The sequence below is a fragment of the Sturnus vulgaris genome, chromosome 4 (genome assembly GCF_052056855.1).
Source record: "Sturnus vulgaris isolate bStuVul1 chromosome 4, bStuVul1.hap1, whole genome shotgun sequence".
Lineage (NCBI taxonomy): Eukaryota > Metazoa > Chordata > Aves > Passeriformes > Sturnidae > Sturnus > Sturnus vulgaris.
The window spans coordinates 38,404,795-38,428,987 of record NC_142246.1 but is presented as its reverse complement, the minus strand read 5'-3'; the positions used below and the strand labels follow the sequence as shown (position 1 = coordinate 38,428,987).

General features: G+C 38.1%; 1 long non-coding RNA gene across 1 annotated transcript in view; it reads right to left on the bottom strand.

The window, feature by feature from the left end:
* Nucleotides 1–2,963: 2,963 nt before the first annotated feature.
* Nucleotides 2,964–24,193, bottom strand: part of LOC148223955 (uncharacterized) — a 33,800-nt gene continuing 12,570 nt past the window's right edge. The window contains exon 3 of the long non-coding RNA XR_015803559.1: nt 2,964–3,006. This is a non-coding gene — a long non-coding RNA (uncharacterized LOC148223955). The remainder of the gene's footprint in view (nt 3,007–24,193) is intronic.

Here is a 24,193-nt window from a genome sequence, read left to right as displayed (position 1 = left end):
TGCTATTATAAGGAAAAATAATTTTTGTTTTTATGTTGAGAAATGCAAAAGAATAAAAAAGTGGTCATGTGGGTTTGGGGGTTGTTGGATTTCAAAAATTTTATTTCTTATCAGGCAAAATTTCAGGACCATTTCCTTTAATTTTCCATGTTTCAGCCTATCAGTTCTCTTTTCCTTTTTCCCAAATTGCAGTTTATCCATTTGTATCTCCAGAAGCAAAAACATTTCTCTTACTGGGAGCCAGTCTGTCTTTCCTCCAATTTCACTTGCATACAGTTTTGAAGGAAGACATATTTTCATCTGAAGAGCAGCCTTTTCTAATCCGAATTTACAGCACTTCATGATTTAACAATTTGCTTTTCTCCTGTCTTAAATATTTATTTAATCTGAAGATTTATTAATGTGATGCCTTTTATTCTTAAGCCTGCACTTAACTTGGACTGCAAAAGGTCCTTCTGCTTTTCTCATTTCCTCTAAATTCAAAGATAGTCCATATTTCTTACAACTCTACTTCCTTATTTATCTGCCTGTCAATCATTATGTCTCTTGGGACCACTAGGAAATCAGGTCTTTTTAGCTCTCTGTACAGCTGAAGTAATGAAGTTCTGCTCTGGGGTTGTGCAGGTCAGAATTTGACCCTTGCAGTTTATCACCCAGCATCTTTCTGGAATGAAAAAACTTTGGCACCATTTATCTACTTATTTTTAACGCACAGATCAAAGTTAATATAAGGCATCTCTGACATTTACTGTGACCTTTAAGTCCTAAAGGAAAAAAGATGGCAAGTCATTTGCAGAAGGCACTTATAAATGCATCAGTAGACTCAAAGTAAAATATATACTTGACTGAGACAATAATCTTTCTTTTCTTTGAAGGAGCTCTTCACCTCCTATGTCCTGTTCCCTTACAATTCCTCGCATAAGTTTTTACACAAGTGCCATTGGCTGTATGTGGACAGGGCACTGGAGTGCTCGTGGGGTGTCAGCGATGTGGAAGGATGAGGCTGAGGTGGGAAGGGTTGTTTGAAGTCCTCCATCATCAGTGGGAAAGTGAGAAGTTGTCATTATGCCGTTGCAATGGTTTGGACTTGTCATTTGAACATTGCCTTTGTTTACTGGCTATCCTGGCAGGGGGTGGAGAGAGAAAGAAGAAGAGCAGTGCCTGCATTATACTGGATGCAAGAAGTCGATGGGATTGATGAAGGCTCTTTTTCCTGCTGCACAGGATAGGACTGTACAAAGCAGAAAATTTAGAGAAACTTCATGTGGTTTAGCTGTGGAGCATTGCTTCAGTTTCTTGCTGCCCTTCTGCATCTGACACAAATGAAAAATTTTATACTTGTATACCATTCTTGGGCCGCAAAAACCTGGCAGAAAAGGGGCTAGAAGGTACAGACCCCTACCATTTATATAAATCAACACCTACAGCAGTGTATTTGGAAGAGAGGACAAGAAAGTCATGTCCCAGGGAGGGAAGGAATTTGAAGGGCCCTATGGTAAGGATCCAAAGGGCTGTGCAGCTCAATCCATGTAGGGAATTGGCAACTTCACTTAAAATCCTTTGCCAAAATAAAGTAAAAGGCAACAATGTTGACTTTTGTGGTCTAGGCCACTGACCTGAGTACTATGCTCCAAGGTAAAGAATTTTAATTTCTAAGGGAATTTTTGATTGTATCTCATCTTTATTTGCTTTAATGTTCCGGGATAATGAATTTGTACAAATTAACTGCAATTTACTACAATTTAAATAAGTAGATAGGGTGAGTTTTCTTCTGCTTTCAGCATGTTAATCCAGCATCTAAATACACTCTTTTCTCTTTAGGATTACATTGTGGGTTTGGTACCCAGTATAAAGAGCAATTTTTTCCCCCACATTTCTGCTTAAAAGAAATTGCTCCCTTTTCCTCTGGTGAGGATGGTGAGATATCAAGCGGACTAACCTTCATTTTAATGTCATTTCCACATAGTCCTTTGGACTCTAATCACTACAGGAAGGGGTCCACAACTCTGCTGGCCAGTGGCCTGTGGGGCTGCTTCTGCTGATGTATTTGGATAAATATGAAAGGAAGAGAGAGAGAGTATTATGAATCACATCCCACAGGAAGAGGCAAATGAATTACAAGACTCAAGGACACCAGTTAGTGAGTAAAACATCTGTTTACACCTACACACAAAGGAGTAACCTTGGCTCATGCTCATACAGGGTCAGGGTGGGAAGAGAGTTGATTTTCTTCTGGAGCATGAGATGAACAAATGAACACAACTGGTGTTCTTGGCTGGATGTTCTGTTTGGATATTCAAAGAGAAAAGGGAAAAGTCTTGTCAGGAGAAAATAATGATATAAAGTGAGGATTAAGCTGTTCAAGAGTGTTCCTCATTTTTAAAGAATTGAGAACGTCAGCAGAGATAAACCTTGTTGCACTGTTGCTGCCTCCTTAGGCAAACTGCCCTTGCTGTCCTAGTGAAGTGCTCTCCACTCCTTCTAGTATCTTCTCTCCTTTGTTGTCTCTCAAAGCATCCTACACTACCACTAATTAAAGGGAAATCCCTTTCAGAAACAGCTTTTGGATTTTGTCCTTACTCCTAGCCAAGGTGAAAATAAAATTTAAAAAAGGATTTTGATTTTACTGATCATATCGGTAAACAGGATGATTGAGATCTATTTGAGATTATTTTCCTCTGGAAGGTGTTGATGACCACAGTTGCAGACCTGCCATAAAGAACAAGTATTAATACACCAGTAGTTGTTGCTCTTATTTCAGCTGCAGATTGCCCTCATAAAAACTAAGTCAACGTTTACTTTTGCACAGCAGTCAAGCAACCTCTAATGAGAGACTCTGAAAATCTTCTCCCTACTTGTGTGTTCTGCTTACAGGAATTGTTCTTTTGAAACTCAAATACAAATCTTCCTCTCACCTTTTGTAGCATGGTGACAGGCAATATTTCTGTTACACCTGCAGTATTGCCTGGGCAGGTAAACTGGGGGTCAGCATCTCAACACCATAAGCTGTATAAGGCAAATAAAAAGATGAAGAAATACCCACAACTGACTTACAGTCAAACTCCAAGAAAAAACAAGTACATCTTTCAAACACATACTTTTTGACATTCTTTTGATAGTAGATATTTATCGTCTTTATAAAATGGAGTTGGTCAAAGTGATAACAAGTCTTGCATAAATTGTTTTGTGGTGATGTGGGTTTTGCACATTAATCTAGACAATGACATAACCTTACTACTCGTTCTGTAGACGCAATTTAGATCAGTGGGTCACTCCCAGAGATCATCTGTGAAATTAGAGGAAAATCCATCTGTAAATGATTCATTTCAAAATAGATATATGCACTGCATTAATGTGGAGACTTTAGGTGGGATTTAGGCCACTCCATGATAGCAACACTGGTCTCCCTTTTGTTCTCAGTGGAAGTAATATGAATTTTACCATTGAATCAGTGCAAAAGATTTAAGTCAACTTATGAATAAACATAACTGAGAATACATTTGCAGGCAGTCTTCAGATAACTGAAGTCTCTTAATATTTATCTAATGTATTTATAAACAGGATAGTAGATTGAAGTGCAAGTTTATAAACCCTGGCCTGAGGTATGTCATTTTCTTTTTACAAAAATCTCTTTGGCTACTGAAGAAGAATAACCTAGGTAATTTTAACAAAAGGACTTTGAAAGTTCTGTCTCTCCATCTGTTAACCACTTAACTCATAATCCTATGTGTAATGCTATTACAAATGCATAAACAATCACTTCAGCCTTAAGCTGCATGCAGTGTTTAAAACATTTAGGAATATATTACTTCCCTAGCAGTGACTATGGCTCACAAAACGTACAGGATTGCAGCTTCCTATTTCTCTCCCTTACATATGCTGACAGCTTTCCGATAGTAAATACTTTGTTGTCATCTCTGAAGCAGCTAGCATTAAAATGAATAGTGACTTCCCCCTTCTCCATGAGCGGCTGTATTGGACAAGCTCCAAATGGCCTGGATGCCCTGCTGTTCATGTCTAATTGTTTTCTGTGGGGAAAGCAGTTTACTGAGGGCATTTCAGGAAAGGGGAGCCAGCAGCCAGTGGCTCAATGACTTTTACACTAGACAGCATGCAGATGAGCTAACAGTGTTGGCTGGGTTAAGAATTGCTAAATATTGTGATCAGCTGCTGCAGGCATGGAAGGGATGGAAGGGCTGTTGCGAATAAGATAAAAGCATTATTTCTGATTAACCCCTCTCCCCCTCCTCCAAATCAAAAAAGCGTTTCTCATATTTGCCTAGGGTTTTTTATGACTTTGAAAATACAATGGTGATGGATTAGAAATAAAGCAGTGAATGTCTGTACTGAAATTAATTGATATGCATCAAGTATTTCCGTTCTGGTTTCAGTCTCACTTTGTGTCTCTTAGACAGGAGAAAGTAAAGAATATAATTTATTTTAAGCTCATTTTTTTAAGCTCATTTGAAACTATATTTGGATAGAATTTATCCAGGAGATGAAAGTGCTTATGTGTTATATGTTGTTTTTATTAGTAATTTAAATGTACCTTAAATATGTCCAATACTTGAGAAGAAGTTAAATTTTAAAATTCAATGCTATCTGCAATTAATTGTTGTTTCTAGTTAGTACATACCCAACATTTCAGAAGTAGCAGATCTTATCAACTACCACATCATTTTTATTCTACTATTATCTTCTTTTGCATTAAGAAAACAACCCTTGCTCTTTTTTCACCTCCTAGCTGGTTTTCAACTTGAGCAAATAAATTACTGAACTGAAATAACCAGATAGCAGAAGGAATTCCTGGGGCTAAAAGATAGTTTAACACTTCAGCAGACTCTGCTTCGAGGTGATTAGTCAGTGTCTTCCTCCAACTGAGTGGCTCTACTTCCCTCAAAGCAGTAGCAATGCACTGTTGCAAATAGAGATGTATTTTTTAATACGTAATAGTAAACTTGGAATTTTATAAGATTTGCTCTAAGTTAATTTTTTTTATGTTGTCTTCTATATGGAAAATGCAGGCACTAAACTGGTCTCTTTTTTGTTTTAAAGCTTGTTGACTTTTAGGCACTGTAAAAGCTGTTGCTGTCCTTTGTTGGTAGTATTTCTATGGTCTATCAGGACATTGGTACTGCATAATTTTAGCTGGAAAGCTTCAGTCTTGCTCTTCTGTTTTAAGAGATTACCACCATTTTGACTGAGGCTTGGCAAGCTTTATTATCATAAAGATGCTGCTTGGGCTGATGTTCTACTGAGGTGTCAGTGTCTGTACACCTGGCAGAAAGCACTGCTCTTTTGGTCAGCACAGTGCTATGTCATTTCTCTCTCCAGTGACCAGAAGGTGCTTGCTGACCTAAACCTCCTGTGCATGTGACCTAAACCCACCTTCACTGCAGCCCTCCATGAGCATTGGTCATGACCTGTCCTCTGATCCCCATGTTTACATTCCTCCCTTATCCTTGGCCATGCAGCATCCTGTGATTAATAAATTGATCTCAATTACTTACTTTTGACAGGAGTGTGTATTTTGTAACATTCTCCTGACCTTGCTAGCACTTTCATCTTGTATAAACAGTTTATCTATCAGTCACAGCTCTGTGCAGTCCCCTTTGGCCACCACTTAAGGCAAAGATTTTATTCTAGCAGTGGGTGGTCTGAGCTATGTTCCAATGAAACTGATACCAGTGATACGGAAGTGTGTCCTAAAATAGATGTTGTAATAATTTAGGATGGTATAACTTCAGTTTAAACATTAGGAAAATAATGATGGTATCCACAAAGTAATTGGAATGCTTTCTTAAAAGTAGAATGAAACTGATGTGTTTCTGGTCTCCAGTTGATATAAAAGGGACAACTCTGTTTGTTATCGCTATTAAAATATTCCCTCATATACCTCCAAGTCTGAAAATACAGTGACAATATCTATTAATCAGAAAATTCTGTGATTAGACAAATAATAAAGAAGCTCCTATATTGATAACATTAATTTTATTGGTGTTTGGCAGTATGGGTTGACTAAACACCTGAGATACAATCTGAACCTGATTTTTGAGATAAAAAGGTAATTTAAAAATTTAAATACACATTTTCCTAAAATGTCCAGATAATTTAAAATATTTTTAGATACTCTCTGCATGTACATAGCATACATTTTTTTAAGTGCATGCATAAGATTTTAGTGGAAAAGTGTAATGGAAACCACCAGACTTGACATTTTATTCAATAACATTGAATTGCCACCTTCCCCCTCTCCATTTGCATGTGCTTTTGGTTAAATCTGTAATTATCATGATTACAGATCCCTTCCAATTCACTGCAAAGAACAGAAAGAGCTCATATCACGTGTCTGACTTTTTTGTACCCCTGTGCAACCCAACACTTATTTCCTGTTCAGTTGTTCTCTGAAAAGATTTAACATATTTCTTCATTATCTACTTTTTCCATTTCACCTTTTTTTTTGTATTGGGAAGGACTTTTGAGAGGATGACGTTCTCTTGAGCACATCTTTCTTAGTGCATTTTCCTTTAATAGGAAACAAAACGTAGCCTGTATAAGGGAAGTAAGAAACTGTGGTGTGCGTGTCACACGCTCCTGTCTGGAGGAATCGTGCTTCTGTTAGTGATTAAAGGTAACCAGCAGTCAGCCCTTCAGCAGTCCCAAACAGGCACGGGTAGCAATTACACCCTCTTTATGTTCTTCCTGGCCAGATGAGCAGAGGTAGGTGGTTGTGATGAGAAGCAGGAAAACCGGAAAGAGGTATTTTATTTTTTAAGGAGGGCGAGAGGCCATCAGGTCATTTCATGGTTTAGCAGCCTGCACTAGGTGCAGTTGAGACCCTTAATTTCAGATTTTTGCATTGACTGGTGGTGTCATATAGGACTTTGGGGTTGAATTCCTCTCTGTGTTCGAGACAAGTGCTCCATTTTTCTTTGGTTTCAGAGAAGTAAAACATTGATCCCATGTTTACAACTCAGAAGAAATTAATAGTTTTGAGGTATGTGTGCTTTTCTTATGACCTGAGTTACTTTAGATCATTTTAAAATAAACTCCAGTAAAGAGTATTTGATGAAGGAAAAGGACACCTTTTACAAGTGTTACTTCTGTGAATACTGAAGTGAATCTATTAGAAAGCCAATGAAAATTTTGATTATTTTTGTTTTCTTGCCCCCCTTTCTTTTTTTTTTTGAGAAGTAAGAGATTGCCTACATTTTTAATGTAAAGACTGACCTTTGTGATTTGAGTTAAATGGAGCAGAGCAAATTACTAGGGCACCCAAGCATGTTCTCATCTTTGCCACACTGGAACATTTGTTTGTTCTGCAGGGGTTTGGGATGACAGCCCAAAGGCTTTGTGAGATTGAGGACCATAAAAGATGGAACAGGTGGGAATGCCTCATCTTTCCCTATAGTAGCACTTAATGTGCCACTGCTGCATCTTTGGGGCATTTTTGTAAAATATGTTCATTCCAAATAAAAGAAAAGTGATGTAGACTGTATGTCAATGAGATGGTAATACAATTACTTGTTGTAGATGATGCTGAACAGTACTGATCCATCTGCTCCCAATAAGTGAAATGGGATGTACTCCATTCTCTTTATGGTTAGATGACAACAGAACGCATAACCAGGCGTGTCAGAATTATTGGTTACCAAAGGCATTATTCAGATTATTCCATCTTTATTTTTTGCAACTCCATTCTTTTCCAGCTTTCAGTGTACATATCATATCTCCTGAATTCTGCAGTCAAGAGCACGTTGTTTTAAAATTGCCCTAAGATAAATGCCCATGGGCTTTTAGCAGTCATTTAGAAATATGAGGTTTTTTTAAAAAAAAACTTTAAAATTCTTTGATATCACTTCAAGTGCAACAACAGGGCCACAAAGAAGAGTAAGATAAGAAATCTTCCAAAATGGTTTTTTATCTAAGCTAACCGTCATAAATCTAAAATAATAAAATTATTAATGTGGTTTTGGTACTTCTGTTGAATAAGGTTCCTCAGCTGTGTGCCATATAATATTTATTACTTTTAGCTATTGTTGGGATTCTGACCGCAGCAGCTTTAGTTGCTGAAGCAACTAAAGATTGTAGCCCTACCACAAATGTAAAATCACAAATGAATGTACTCTGAAAACAGGAGTGCACCTGGTTTTAAATTGATGTAGTATAGGTTCAAAGTTTTTTTCAGACACATCTCCAATGAAGTTTCAAGCCAATCTTTAAACTGTGCTCTTAAGCTTTTTTCTGATTGCAGGTTGATGTACCTCACAGCATTGGGTGGTGCTTTGTACATATAGTGCTATGTCAAGGTGTACTGAGGTGTGAAGAGCTATGCAAAATTGCTAATGAAAAATGATGTTGTTCTTAATTTTTTTGCCCATCTCTATATGCCTTTTCAGTCTTGTGCTGTCTGTGAAATAGCAGATTTTTTAAAATGTGACAGTTGAGATTGCAATAAATAAGCAAAATTCTTTCACTGGCCTGTGAAGTGCTCTGGAAATGGGACTGAAAGCACAAAGTCGGAAGAGTTGCCTTACCTCACTTCACTCTGCAAACTGTTAATGGGGATGATTCCTCACAGGGGTTTGTAAGTATAAGCATAAGGTGAACCTATTTTATTTCTCTTGGAAGAGACATTAATTTTCAATTTTTCAATTTTCACTTTCAAATTTTCCATTTTTCAAGAGCATCTGAATGTAAGTTATCTAAAATATATTCCAAAAATTAAATATCTACCACGGGGATTTGTGTTTAAAAACCTTATAAAAATTAAAATGAAAGAGTGAAAGTTTAAGCATACTTTTTAGTTACTGCAAAGGGAGCTAATTTAATCTGCTTCTGATCAATGTAAATTCGATCTGCTTCTAATTCAATGTAAATTGAATTCCACATTACCAGACTTCCATTGTTAACTACCCTTTATGGGAAACTAGTTCGTTCTTTGGAGCCTTAAAAATTGCTAAATATCTTTATGTGATAACCTTAAATTTTATGATGCTGTACCTCTAAAATCATGCTGGTGTGGATGTGCTGAAATAATTTCTTAGAATGGGATGCATTAGAAAATCATAGTGAAGAAAACAAAAAAGTCTGGATTTTTTGTTATCATGCACAAATGCTAGGAACGCAGACTCATCTACTGACCACTTTTAGGTTTGAGCTGTTCATACCGAGTTCAGTTGTATCATTTGTACATTCTTGATGGGTTTACTACAAATGTCTGTATTCTCTGTTCCGTTGCAGACTACAAAATTTAAGTCTACTATGCCTATGATTTCTCTTTGTGGAGAGGCTGGAAAAGAAGGTGAATATAGCATGCTGTATATTTTGCATATTTGCGTGCTGCAAATCCAAAGTCCCAGCTGAACGCCCTGTACTGAAAATCTTTAAGACTTTATTAGAACTCACAGTGGTGAGACTATGCAGACAACCATTTTCAATGACTGGTTAAATTCAAAGACAATTACTTACTCTAAGTTATTGGTCTGTAAAACAGTCCTGAAAATAAGGAAATTGTTTCAGAAACAGAAAAACCAGGAGTCTGAAGCATCTGAAGACCTGTAACCCTTGCATAAGGATAGAGAAGACAAAACAATCTCTCTCAGCCTTGTACAGTATTTAAAGCCTTCACTGGTAACTGTAGGCCAAGACCAAACATGAAACATGAACTACAAAATGCAGTTGCCCCTCCATATCCAAGAAATGTTTTTATGTCTGAAAACAGCTTCAGGTCACACAAAGTGTATTGCTGCCTCATATGCAAACCACATTTCACACTGCCCTTCAATAATTCAAACAAGCCAGGTGCAGGCTGCTCACAGTCATGTAGAAGAACCGTGGACAGCACTATACTTCTTTGCAAAATATTTTATGCCTTAGACAAACACAAATGATACTGGCAATTCACCCTGGGCTGGCACTATTACACACTCTTCAGCTTCCTGATGGGGAGCAGAGTTTACACAGGAGTTTGTAGGAGGTGGGTCTACTGTTGCATCAAATCCCATAAAAACAACTGGTCTTCTGTCAAGAACCAATTCCCTCCAAAGCCTCTCTTTCTTGACTGGCTCAGAAATGTGGCAAAACCTTGATAAAGTGTGTTTTAATCCCCTCCTGCATCATTCCAGCCATTTTTTTTTTGATTGCACGTACATAGAGTCCCAGAGAGGCCTGGTGTGGCTTCTGCACATAGGAGGCTTTGAGGAGCACATTCTCCACAAACATTTGAAAGTGTAGTGAAACAAGTTATTGTTACAAGAAAATACTGGATGGGAAGAGGAAGGTCAGTGAGTATCTAAGAAGATGAAGACTATTCAACAATGGAAGATAACTTCAAAGAGTATGTGAGGATGAGAGGTACACAAGAAATAAGAAAAATAAAACTGGTTCTAAGTGTAGTTAAAGAAGAAAGAAAAGCAGCTCTTCAGATCTGTTTCCAAGATGTGAAGATAATGTTCCATTTGAATTAGGAGGTGAGCAATCCGTGGAGATACTGGCAGTACCAGGATGATGAAGGAGGAGACTGAGTACACTCACTTGCCCCTGAGTCCACCATGAGCTGGTGACAGGACTTGAGGCTGTAACTGCAACAGGAGATGAAGATTTAGAGAATGGATTTGTGCCAGGCAGAGAAATCTTGCACAGTCGGCTGAGAAATCAAACTATATGTAATATGATCATAGAAGTGGAAAGAAGAGATTGTGACTGCATTCTAGGATCACATTAGAGACTGAAAATTATGAGAAGAGCCACTTCTTCTGGTTTTAAAGCAGTCAAGTATGTAACCTTAATCATTAACCAACTTGGTGGGAGAGTCCACCTTTTAAAAAATATAAGTTCAGGCATAACAGGACTCAAAAAGTGAAAGCCTTAAAAAATCAATTATAAAAACAAAAAAAAAAAAGTGAAAGCTTTAAACTCGGAAAAAACTGAAGGGCCCATGCAAGGTTTCATGGTCCCTTCTGAGCATAGTTTTAATAAGTCATGAGCAGGGAAAGGCAGACACAGTGGTGAATTCAGGGAGAGAACACTTGGGGTTTAATTTAAAATTTCTTTTGAGGTGAAATTTCTGGCTGAGGTGAGAGGTTCCTGCCCAGCTGGCAACCACGTGTGGGCAGGATCTGCTGTCCATGGGAGTAAGCATGTGTCACAGGCCTCCTGTAACTGTGATTTACTAGCTCTTGCTCCATTGAAAACATGAAATCTGGTTTTGATTTGGCTTGAGACACAGGGTTTTAATAACTCCAGTGGCAAACTTGTCAGAGCGTAATGTGATCCTTTCAGTCAAAAATCTGCTTGATTTTATTTATCTGTGATTTTTAAGGCTGCTCTTGTTAATTTGGGTTTGCATTTGTGACAGCTCATTTGTATTCCAAGATGATGGGTAAGTATGTGATTCCTCTTTGCTATGTTATTGATGTACTTATTTCCTCCCTAAATTAAACATTTCTAATATTTTTTTACTACAAATCTCCAGAAGTCATGGAATCATTTTTTGTTTGTCCCTTGGGCTCTTCTGGTTTTGTTGTATTTCCCTGGCATTTGTTGATATCTGGAAGTGGAATCCTCACTTGAGCCTGGCTCAGGAGGAGGAAGCCAACCTTCTCTGCTCCTCATAAAGTCACCACCATTTTCATACAGGTCTTATAAGGCTGCTTTGCTTTAAGTTATAAGATGGTCAAAAAGACAGTGGCAAATGAGAGCTGAATCAGACTCTCCTGTCTTCCTTCCAGGTTTGAAGGATTTTACCCCATGACTGAATAATAGAACAGAATTCAAAACTGTTCAAAACAATTCAAAGCAATTAATTTCTTCACAATTCCTGACTATGATTCAGTCCTTCTGAAGTTACTATACAGTAGTTCTGACAGAGCAATGGTGACTTTGGAAAGCCTGGAAATCTCCATGGCATACACACACAGTCAGCACCATAGTTCTGGAAAATGTTGGCTTTACTGTGCACATATTACACAGTGTATTCACACAAATGTCCTGAAGTCTTTGGATCTACTGTGCATATGCAACACAGTAGGCCATCATATTCTCCATATTGTAATTCCTTGAAAGAAATAGAGCAATTCTAATTTTCTTTTTCTAGATAGATAACCTGTCTCCTTTCTTGAGCCAATAGGATCCAAAAGATTCTTCAGCAATCAAAACTGACAGCTGAGGACAGCCAGAGATACTGCAGAAAAATGCAAATATCTCTAGCATGGGTAAGGCACTCCATGTCGCACCTTGGCAAAGTGGCCAAAGTGTGAAGTGACTAAGACACTGTAAAATCACAAGTGAGAGAAGGCAGCTATAGTATTTATCTCAGGGTAACAGGACAACATCTATTTTGCACCTTCACCCATGATTCGTCTCAAGTAAAACTGATATTTAGCCAACAGGAGCTGAACAATTGTGATCAAAACATTTAATCCTCTGCTATACCACTATTAAAATGTCTCAGCGCTATCAGCTTCATTCTTGTTCCTTTCATGCCATTTTCACAGCGAATAATAGGACAGTGTTGTCACTCTCTGCTTTCCTCATTTTGAGAGGATGATTAAATACAACTGAGTAAATGTTTCCTACTCAGACTCAGCAGCACAGCTTTAGTTTTCGTAATACTGGTGGCAGATCATTCTGAAATTTCTGCTGGATCTAAAATTGAGATACATTAATTTTTTCCACCCTTTTAAGCAGTATTACAGGTAATGACCAATAAAAGTGTGGATTTTGAGCAATCAGTTATAAAAGCTTAGGGTCCTATTTTTTTTGTATGAAAACAATTAAAATAGCATAAGTTATTTAATGTGTTATTTATTTCTTTTCCCCTCTCCCTTCCCCCCTCCCCCCCCGCCCCGCCCTTTGTTAGACTTGGCATTTAGGGGTTTTTCCACTGTGTTAACATCAGATTACATTGCCATTCTCTTATTTTTCTTATCTTCTTCAGATGTCTTGTAATTATTCTCCGTTTTCCTTTTCAAATATCTTATTTACTTTTTTGCTTTGCTGAGCAATTCTTCAGGTAACCTCCATTTTTCACTCCCAAGGCAATATTTTCATTCTCTCTTTTATCTACACAGCTTTCTATTTACCTTTCTCCTTTTCCTTTGCATGAGAGGCACCCGAGATCAGTGACCCTGGTACAAAACCACCTGTCAGGACCACATGGTGGGTCTCTTTTTCTTTAAGAGCACATCAGAACTAAACCAAAATTCATTTCTTCCTTTACAGTTTGCTCCTCTTCTATGTCATAAGTATTTATCTTTTTTTGACTGACCGAGACTTCAGAAATTAACATAAGTCTGATTAAATATAGCATCTAAGTTCCTGTAGTAAATTTAGTTTGCAGAAATTTTCCTGGCAATTACTTTTGCCTCAGTATTTGAAAAAATGAACATAAACTACCACAGCCATTTCTGGGCCCTGCTATGCAACATTTTTGCACTAGATGTCACTGTTATACTTCTTAAAATAATGGTGGTCATGTAAATGCAATACAACCTCATGCTCAAAGGCTCTTAAAAGCCTGCTGTGTGTCAGAAGGTGTGACCAGGAAAGTATTTAATAGCCTGGTGCTTCCTGAAAGTTCTCTTTTGTTTCCATTTGTGTCTAAGTAACCGTTCCTGAATAAAGAATGGAAAAAATTTCTTCTCTTTATAGCCAAAGACACTCCAATTGCTGTGGATGTGAATGCTCTTCTAACAATTTCAGTGCAAATGCTTTTCAGTCTACAAAAGCTGATTCTTAGCAGTGAATGATACTGAGAAATAATATAGCAATTGCCATATTGACTAATGAAAAGTAGAAGCTCGTCTTCATCTCTATGCTTTTTAAAAGAAAATGCAAAAGAAAAGCAAAGCCATTATACAGACTGAAGCTAGTAATATTCAGGCAGATGAATACTTATACCTGGCTTCCTCTTTGACTTATCTTCTAGGAGGAGTAAAAACCTGGTAGATGTCAATCCAGGATGAACATTACTTCCAATATCTAAGAAACATTATTAGATTTGTATGATACACAGTAATTGACAAGATTAATTAGGTTTAAGGTTGAAGGGTCTTAAGGTTTAGAGAAAAAGAAAATTTCAAGGATGTAAACAGCTGCCTTTGATTGATATGTGCTCTGTTTGGGTTCTCCTATACTGGAGGTACCACCACTTTAGAGTATTTAAAACCAATACAAACAGCCTCTCCTTTCTTTCCTTTCTTTCCTTTCTTTCCTTTCTTTCCTTTCTTTCCTTTCTTTCCTGCCAGACAAGTAGTTCAAATGGTATATTGCTTCTGTAAGTGGGTACTGAACATCTCTGTACTTCTCAACAGGAAGACATCAATTCATTTTGGTATGCCAAAGGAGATGAGATAAGCTAGGACTAGCTAGACTTTGCAATAGAAAGCAGTTGCAGGCTGAATGGTGGAGCTACAAGTGGAGCTACATCAGACAGTCTTTGCTGTCTAAAATTTCTGACACTGCAGTATGTATAGCAGAGCCACAGCCACTTGCCTCTCGGGATGCACTTCCAGAAAACAGCTTACCTTGCCTATGCTTAGAGACAGCAGAGCATCTCTGTGGGTGCATCCCCTATGTGTGAAAGTATTTAATGAAAGTAAGATGGCAATTTTTCCAACAAAGTCTGAAAAAGTATTTCAGTTAATCCTGCCTTTTCTGTTTATGCACTGCATTGACAGAAAATCAGGGAGAACAAGTAGTTCACATGCTGCTTGGAGCAAAGTTATCCCCAAACACCTATCTAGATTTCTTACATGCTTGAGAGCCTGCATATAAGAATTGTCATTGTCTTTGTATATATGCCTTACATAACAATTTCCAATCATCTTTTCTGTCTGATTCAAATTTACCTGAAGCTTTTGTATCTGCTATTTCATTAGCATTCATATGGGAACTGAGTTTTTAACCACTGCTAGACTTCTCCCTTAAGTTTCTTTTTTCTTCCTAGTTCAGCAGTTCATATATAGAAAAAACTGATATTTAGTGTTGTTAGGAAGATATTCAAAATTAATATTTAAAAAGAGAACATAATTCCACTGAATTTTTTCATAGTTATTTAATTGTTCCATTATAAAGAAAAGAAAGCATTTGTACATAGAAGAAATTAATAATGCAAGAAACATTTATTTGCTAGTCTAAATATTCAGGGAGTCTTGCCTTGTTGTCATCTGAGCAAAGGCACAGGCATTTTTAGCTTTGATCTTTTCTTGCTGCAAAATCACCCAGTAAAATATAAGACATTATCCGTTCCACCTGTTGGGTAACTGAATTTGGATGTTATCCTCTTGGCTGTTAGGCTCTTCTTCAGCTAAAAACCCCTCCACTTATTATAAAAAGCATATTGATCTAATTTATAGAAAGTATTATATTTAATTATGCTTGACTTTGTTTAAACTGGAATGACTTCTAGAGTTAAGGTTTCACAATATAACCTTTTAAGAACTCTTTTCATCCTTATGTGCAGTGTACAGCAGAGTAACTACATTCCTGGTGAGAAATAGACACTATCCCACAGATGTTATGACATCCTAACAATTATCCTGAACAAAAGTGGGCTGCAGAGAATTAAACTCTGTCTCCTCCTTATGTGAATTCTGAGCTGCCTTTTTCTAATGGTCTGAACCATTAGAAAAAGGCAAATCTTTCCAGGCAGACAGGATATTTTTCAGCCAGCTGAGTGCACAGGCCAGAGCCAGAGGGCAAACTTTCACTTGACTAGGTCACTTATTTCATCTTTACCATATGCAGTGTTTACATAAGGAGGAGGATTTTTAAAATGACTCACAAATTTCCTAGCTCAGTTGGCATGTGATTTCAATTCAAGCTGCTCCAGCAGTATGAAAATCCATAACTAACTGCAGCAAGTTTACAGCTCCAATATTCTGTGAGAGAGAAAACCGTTTTTGTTGATGGTTTTGCCTCTATGTTTAGACAGTTTGATTTTCTCACTTAAAATTTTTGCCTTTATAGATTGCTAAATCTATAACAATCTTGCAAATAATCTAAAGATATGCAGATTTGAAGGCCTGTTTTTTACCCAAATATCATACAAGCTAGATGTCCTTCTTTATTAAGTTCTGTCTTGCCCCATCTTTGCTGACTGAAACAAGTGGGTTGTCACTGGAAGCTTTTCATGCTGCTGTAGACTGTGTATGCCTTTGTATATATTTATTCTTTCTTTATGCCCAGATACCAGATGGCTCCTGCAACAAGCAATTGAAGGAGTCCAGTATTCTTGATCATATTTAAAACAAACCAAGGACCACAACAAAATAAAGAACATGCTGTTGAATATTACTGGTGAAGGCAAATAAATCTGTTGCACATTACAATAAAATTATTTCCATATTGTAGTATGAAGGTTTCTCTCTCAAAAAATGTAAAATTTAAGTTGCCAAAACTCAACCTGAAATTCCTCTATAGGAGGAGGTAATAGTATCTTCCTATCAGCTTACAGTATACTTGTAGGCCAGGGTTCCTTTTGCATCATTATATAATTTAAAATATCCCGTAGGAAACTGTTGAGAAAAATTATGTCTGCTATGAAGAAATGCTGACTAAAGTAAATACATGCAAACATAAATATATCTCTGTGTATATGTACATTTTTGCCTTCAAGTAAATCTAAACTTCCATATGAAGTAGGAAAATTTAGTTCTTATCTTAGATGCAGTCTTATTGGGTTCTCAGGTTGGATGTTTTCAGATGTAATAATACAAAAATCATTATGATTTATAAAAGCTATGTCTATGGGTGTTTTTCATAAGATTGATAAAATAGTGGTGCCCCTACATGAAAAGAGATAACAGGAACATAGGTGATTTTTTGGAATTATGATTAATAGCAATCATCTTGCAATGATTCTTCTAAGACAACATATCCATATAGCATTTGTGTCTTCTTTTGCAGATAGAAAGTAGCCACTGAGGAACCCAGTGAAACCTAGGCATACAGTTAAACGTATGCACAGACGTAAGTACCCTGCCAAATAATCATTGTTAAGGTGTTCAGTTCCTGCCATGCGATTTAGCTAGCTGAGAGAACTGCAAGAAACTGTTGGACATGACATGAGAAACTGCTGAGCATAAATAACAGAACAAGACACTCACAAAATTGCATATACGACCTCTAGGAAGGACAAGATTTCACAACTAGTTAAGTGGAAGTGATATGAGAGACTGCCACACCACACACAATTTTAGAGGAGCATTGGGGACATTTTGGAGCGTTCATTCTTGCAAGGCCAGTCACACCTAGGTGTGACTGCTTAAGGTTGAGGTGGCCAAGAGAGGGTTTAAGGTTGATGAGAGATGACCCAGAACAGAGTTATGGAGAGACAGGTGGATAAAAGAAGCTCGTCTCCTTCCAGTAAGATGAGCGGCATGCTCACCAGGCTGAGCCAAATGAGGGCTTTTCTTCTTGCTATTCTTCTTCCTATTATTTTTCACTCTCTATATTTTCATGTAAGAATCATTCAAGAGATCCAAGTGCTAGAAACAGGTAAAGGGGCCACAGGTGCCTTTAGGCTGTGTGTAAGGCTGTGTGTGTGCACCTATGTATGCTGGTTTTGGCTGGGCTAATTTTATTCACAGTGGCTGGTGTGGGAGTGTGGTTTGGATTTGTGATGAGCAGAGTTGATAACAGAGATGTGATTTCGTTATTGCTGAGCAGGGCTTACACAGAGCCAAGGCTTTTTCTGCTTCTCATATGGCCACGCTAGGGAGGAAGGTGTGTGTGTGTGTAGAAGGATGGGAGGAGACACAGCCAGAACAGGTGATCCAAAATGACCACAGGGATATTTCAGACATCATAACATCATACTCAGGATAGAAAGAGGGGGAAAGAAGGAGGAAGGGGAGGATATCTGGAGTGATAGTCTTCATCTTCTCAAGTAACCATTAAATGTGATGGGGCCCTGCTGTCCTGGGGATGGCTGAACACCTGCCTGCCCATGGGAAGCAGTGAGTTCATTCCTTCTTTTGCTTTGCTTTTGTGTGCAGCTTTTCCTTTTTCTGTTAAACTGTCTTAATCTCAGGCCATTAATTTTCTCCTTTTTACCCTTCCAGTTCTCTCCCTGATCCCACTGGTGAAGGAGTGGGTGAGTGGCTATGTGGGGCTTCGCTGCTGGCTGGGCTTAAACCGTGACACCCAGTGAAGGCCAGCCCTCTGTCTGTGTGTGTATATTTATGTGCAATTCCCTATGGAACTTCAGCCCAGACTGGGTGGGTGAGCAGAGGCAACCTGCAGCTGGAAAATCCCAGGCTCTGGGCTAGTGACAGGGGAAGGGGCCCGGTGGTTAGGCATGGATAGGGGTTACCTGAAAGCTAGAGAGGGACTTTATGCAAGGACATGTATTGATAGAACAAGGGGAAATGGTTTTAAATTGGCAGAGGTAGGTTTAGGTTAGATATTAGGAAGAAATTCTTTACTATGAGGGTTGTGAGTCACCAGAACACATTGCCCAGAGAAGGCCAGGTTGGACAGGGCTTTGAGCAACTTATTCCTAGTGAAAGTTGTCCCTGCCCACGGCAGGGGGGTTTGAAACTAAATGATCTTTAAGGTCCCTTCCAACCCAAAACATTCTTTAATTTTATGATTAGAAGGAATTTAAGCTTTTATTATCTATTAAAAAAGTGGCAGTTTTATAAATCTAGAAAGTGAAGCTGGAGAGGTGATACAAGCCTTGGCTATCTCTGCTTACATGCCTATAAGACTGGGTTCTATGTGGATGCTGGAAAAGGCACTATGTTAGCCTGTGTGAAAAAATGTCAGTATTGAGGGTGTCTGCATCTTGCTGCTTGGCCAGACCTGCCCATGGGAAAAGCAGCAACTGCATCTGTCAGGCTGGGATGAGAGAAACCTCCTGGGTTTGAGAGTACATAGGCCTTAGCTCTGGTGGGTTGAGAAGAAGGGATGCCTGAGCTCCTTTTGATCCATTTGATTCAGCCACTTTCTAGCAGTTTAACTTCATGAAGTTTAATTTCTGATTGACGTTGAATACATCCTTACCAGGATTAGCAACAAGAGAGAAATATCAAGAACCACTTGTCATATTTCTAAGGACTGAATAGATGTGCCTGGAAAGATAGAGGTCTCTTCCTGCATACACAATATTTGGTGCAGCTTTACAAGACTCCACCAACTCAGAAAAAGACTGATTTTTTTTTTAATTTTTTTTTTAATTTTTTTAGATTTCCTTCTGGAGGGAAGAGCTCTGTGCCTAAATTATCAGTCTACTAGAAATGTAGAAGTACAGCAACAAATATTGTTGTTTCGTAGTATTTTAACAGCTTTTTTGGCAATTGATGATTTATATTTTCTTGTCTTGTTCTTTTTTATCTAGGTGACAGATATTTATTGTGTTTATCAGGATCCATCTGCACAAGAAGGAAAGATTATCAGTAAATGGCAGGAAGGAAGTCTACAACTTTTAGATATGTTTGTCTGGGCATCTGAAATTGCCTTCAAAGAAAAGAAAAGGAAAAGGAGATCCAGAAACATGTCAGGGCCCAGACTGCTCTTTAGTGATCCCTTTTTGCTTTTTTCACATTATGTTTCACACATTTCATTAAGGAAATTGGTACAAACTCATGCTTATGGCAGAAGACTGCAGAGAAGAAAGGGGTGTTAAGTTACAGAACACATGCAGACCATATGAAAAATTGAAACTGTAAGGCAGCACATTTCTTTCTTGTAGCTAAAGTAGTAAATGTGCAGGAAATGGACAATGCAGAGCAAACAGGGAATTTTTTTTTTTTTTTTTAAACCAAGTTACCCCTTGTTTCCATTTTGCATATGTTATCTGTTGTATTGGGGTTTATATTCCAGGACAATGAAGGGAAATTACTTGATGTAGGGAGGGAATAGAGTTCATAATAAAGGGATCTGGACAGGCTGAATCAATGAGCAGTCATATGAGGTTCAACAATTCCAGTGTTAGGTCACAAAAAAAACAGGCTTGGAAAAGAGAGGTTGGAAAGCTGCCTAGCAGAAAAGGATCTGGGAATGCTGGTTGACAGTAGCAGATGCCACTGGCCTTCTTGCCCACCTGGGCACGCTGCCACCTCACACCAGCTGGCTGCTGACCAGCACCCACGAGTCTCATCCTGCTGAGCAGCTCTCAAGCCACTCCACTCTGAGACTGTAGCAGTGCATGGGGTTTTTTTGCAAAACAGCAACAATCCTTTCTTATAGCTGCTTCTTGCCTTCAAGAACTGCTTTAAAATGGCATTGTATCAGGCACACTGTGACACAAGTTCTGGGGATGTTTTCCTCATCTTGCTGCTTATCCATCCAGCAGTTCTGCCTTTCTTAGGTGCAGGGGCAATGGAATGGCTTCCAGCAGTGTCACGAGAGCTCCCATGCCAGAAGGAATGAACTCAGCTCTGTCCTAGTGAGATTGGCCATTTCTCTGTAGTTTTCCCGTGGAACCCCTGCAGTCTGCTTTCTATAAGAAGAAAGAGTGTTGTGTGAATTCCCCATATAGAGCACAAATTGGCTAAAATTTAAAAGCTACAATTCAGTGGTCTGCTTTCCCAAGTAATCATTTGTGTCCTACAGTTATACTGCAAAAATCTTGCTGGCTTACAAGGACAGGGCTCAGGGATGAAAACTGTCTCTACCATGATAGCAGGAAATAGGTTTGTGGCAAAGAGGCCTCACAGAAACAGCTGTGTGCTAAATTAAAAAAAATCAGTACCTATTTTGAATACATACCAACAACTAATCAGGCAGGAAGGAATTAATGAACTACCTGAAAGCTCTGCAAGTGTAGCTATGAGACTTTGTGTGGCAAATGCATGAACAAGATCCAGGGTGCCTTAACCTGAAGGCTACTTCTACCTTAATGTTGTCTCACAGGATGTACAGCTGTATGTATAAGGGTCTTTTACTGCTCGCCTAAGTTTTCCCTCTGCTTTTATACTGTATCTAATCTGTATTTAAATTCTAACCACCTGCCTTTAGAGTTCCATAAGTGTTTTAATAATTCAGTACTGAGCTCTGGGAAATAGAAAGATGCAATTGAAAGTTCTGAATAACCTGCTACAGGAGGTGCAGGTCCTGTGCTTGGCTAATTGTCAAAGTGCTAATTAATAATGATAATATTGTCTAAACACAATTCAGTCTGTGGGAGGAGGCAGGGGCTCAAAAGTGGAATTGTCCACCTTTTGCCTATTAACAGTGTAATCACTGCTAAACTCTTTTTCAAGCTCGTGCATGGTGTAGACGGAAGGAGGAGTCTCAGAGAAGAGACACAGCATTTTCCTTAATAGGTATCAAAACCAGGGAACTAAGAATTTAAAATCAATAAAATCCTGGGCTGTATGCTTTAAATCGGAAAAAGAGTCTGCTCTCTGAAAATTACTCACATTGAATATGGGCATGTTTTTCAATGAATTTTGATGAATTCGTTTTTGATGAATGTTTGGTAACATGCAATACATGCAATTTTGAATATGTAATCTTGTAGCAAGAACATTTAGCTGAGTTAAGAAATGCTGTTGTTTATTTGTGGAAAGAGCAAAGACAGCAAGGAGATAGATTTTCTCATGCAGAAACTTTCTACCTTATGACATAAAATAGAGTCACAAAGAAAATAATGTTTTCCTTGCAGCAGAAGCATTCAGTGCAAGCAAGAGCTTTCTCTTTCATCAGTGTCAACCATATCGTAGCAACAGCCTTTGCTCTCCACTTGTAAATTTTTTAAATGCTAGCTTTAAGCCTTGACCTATGATGCATCTCCTAGACTGGAGATATGTCATAAATAGCCACAGAGCTGCTCCATTATAATCCTTAAAATTCCCCTCTACTCACAGAAAACCTTGAACAAAATATATTCCTGATATAGAAGGATGATTGTTAATCCTGGTCAGTAGAATTCAATTTCTACCTAATCCAGGAATAATTTCTTTGTCTTTAACCAGGAAACAGAAAGTTCTGGTTTTTTTGAAATGTCCATTACTTTTCACAGTATTCATCTATTATCTATTGTCTATCTGATTGTGGAGTCTTTGCTCCAGAGACTGTTCTTCTAATTTGTGTTTGTACAGACTCTAGCACGTTAGTGGGTTGGTTCTTGACAAAGGATTTCATTCATAGTGACAATATAAGTGGGAAATAATGAAATAATTATCTTGCTTTATTCTGCCACTCTCTATTAATTGTGACACATAGTCTTTAAGACCCTGTCTTCCATCTTGGGAGGGCTGGGTATCCAAAGAACAACTGGTTTTGCTGTTAAAGACTGAAGCAAAGAAAGCATTAAGTACCTCAGTCTTTTTCTCCTCTTCTGTCACTATGTTCCCCTGGCATCCAGTAAAGGAAGGAGATTCTCCTTAGCTCTCTCTTTGGTACTGATATACTTATAGAAATATTTTTGTTGTCTTTCATAGAAGTACACAGATAAATTTCTAGCTGATCTTTAGGCCTTTAATTCTTTAACCTGCATAACCTCACAAACATCTTTGAAGTTCTAAGTTGCCTACCCCTTCTTCCAAAGTACATAAACCCTCCTTTTTTTTCCTGAATGCCAGCCAGTCCAGTGTTCTTGCTTGCCAGCTCACCTTTCAGTTCATGGGGACACCCTTCTCCTACACCTTTAAGATGTTTTTGAAGAGCATCCAGTTTTCCTGACTCTTCCCTTCATATCTGCCTCTTAAGGAACCCTGCCAGCCATTCTTCCAAACAGATGCCCTCTGAGAATCCACAATGGCAGCTCTCCTAGAAGAAAAATGGAGTTCAAACTCTGGTTTTCTAGGCTTTTGCATTAACCTTTCCATGCTGTTCTAATGCACAAGACAAACTCATACAGGCTCTCTAAGACAGATAAATCTTAGTTATTTTAATGACCACAGAATGATAAAAAAACTTCTGGTAAACATGGCTGAGCTAAAGGAGTTGCTTATTCTTGAAAAGAAAACACAACTTATAAAGATGTGATCTAAACACAGGGGGAAAAAAGGAAGTAGGATAAGGCATGAGATGAAGATGGAGAGTGGCAAAGGAAAAGGTTCTGACATGAAAGTAGCTATGAAAGAAATCTGTAAATACATGAAGCCTTCAACTTCTTCAGTGAAGCAATCTCTGTTGAGACAAAAATCAAACATTATACAGTGGTGGTGCTTCCTTAAACTTGAAGTTTTAGGAAAATTTAAACATAAATACATTGTGCTGCTTTTTGTGCTTCTGTTTGTCAAAAACTTAAAATGGATTTTATCAAGTCTCTGGACTTATCCAGAAAACTCAAGAAGGTAACCAATGGGCAGACTATACTATCTTGCTGATTTTCCCAGCATATGTGTGCTGTGTCAGTGATGAGAAAGATGATGGACAAAGGATCCCTTATCTTACTAATACTAATTACTAATGCTTTGTTGTTTGCACCATAAATACAGCTTGTTCAGAAAAGTTTTTCTAGTCCTGAAATATTTCATTCCTGAAGAAGGAATGCATTAATTAAAAAAAAAATTAAATATTACTTCACAGCTAGGCATGGCAGCTGAGCATTCAGACTACATTATGCTTCTTACGTGTCTATCATGAGACATTACTAAGCACAATATTAAAGCAGCAAGAGGAAATGTGCCACATTGATGTGGCCCTATAATTTCCATTGCATTTATCTGAGAGTAGTGACAAGTTCTGAAGGGAGTTAACCTAAAAGCAATGTCAGAACTGGAGAAGAGGTAGTGGGTTTGGGCTAGCTAAAGAAAGGACCACTGCTATTGCAGAGCTGCAGTGTTAAAGCTGATTCAGGTGAGCTCTCAGAGCAATGTCTCTTCAACTGTGTCAGGCGGAGCACAGGCAGTAACATAAAAGCTCTGAAGTGTCAGCCTTTGATGTTCAGGAGACAGACTCCCCTTTCAAGCTGAAGTACAGAACATAGGTTGGGTGGTAGAACATGCAAAACTTTGTAGTCTGACAGCGGTGATGACAGGTATTAAGCAGTATGAACAGTGTTGAACAGTAAAATATCACTTAAACATTTTGGCTTTAAAAAATTCTTAGAATGCAGAGTTGACATAACATTGATATATCTATTTCTATCTATCAGAAGGAATTCTGTCCTGAATGATATCAGCAACTAAAGCACAAATTAAACAATGCCTTGGCATTATATTGCATATCTAGAGATCCATAAATATATATGAAAATTTTAATGGAATTTGCTATTTTATATAAGCGATGAATA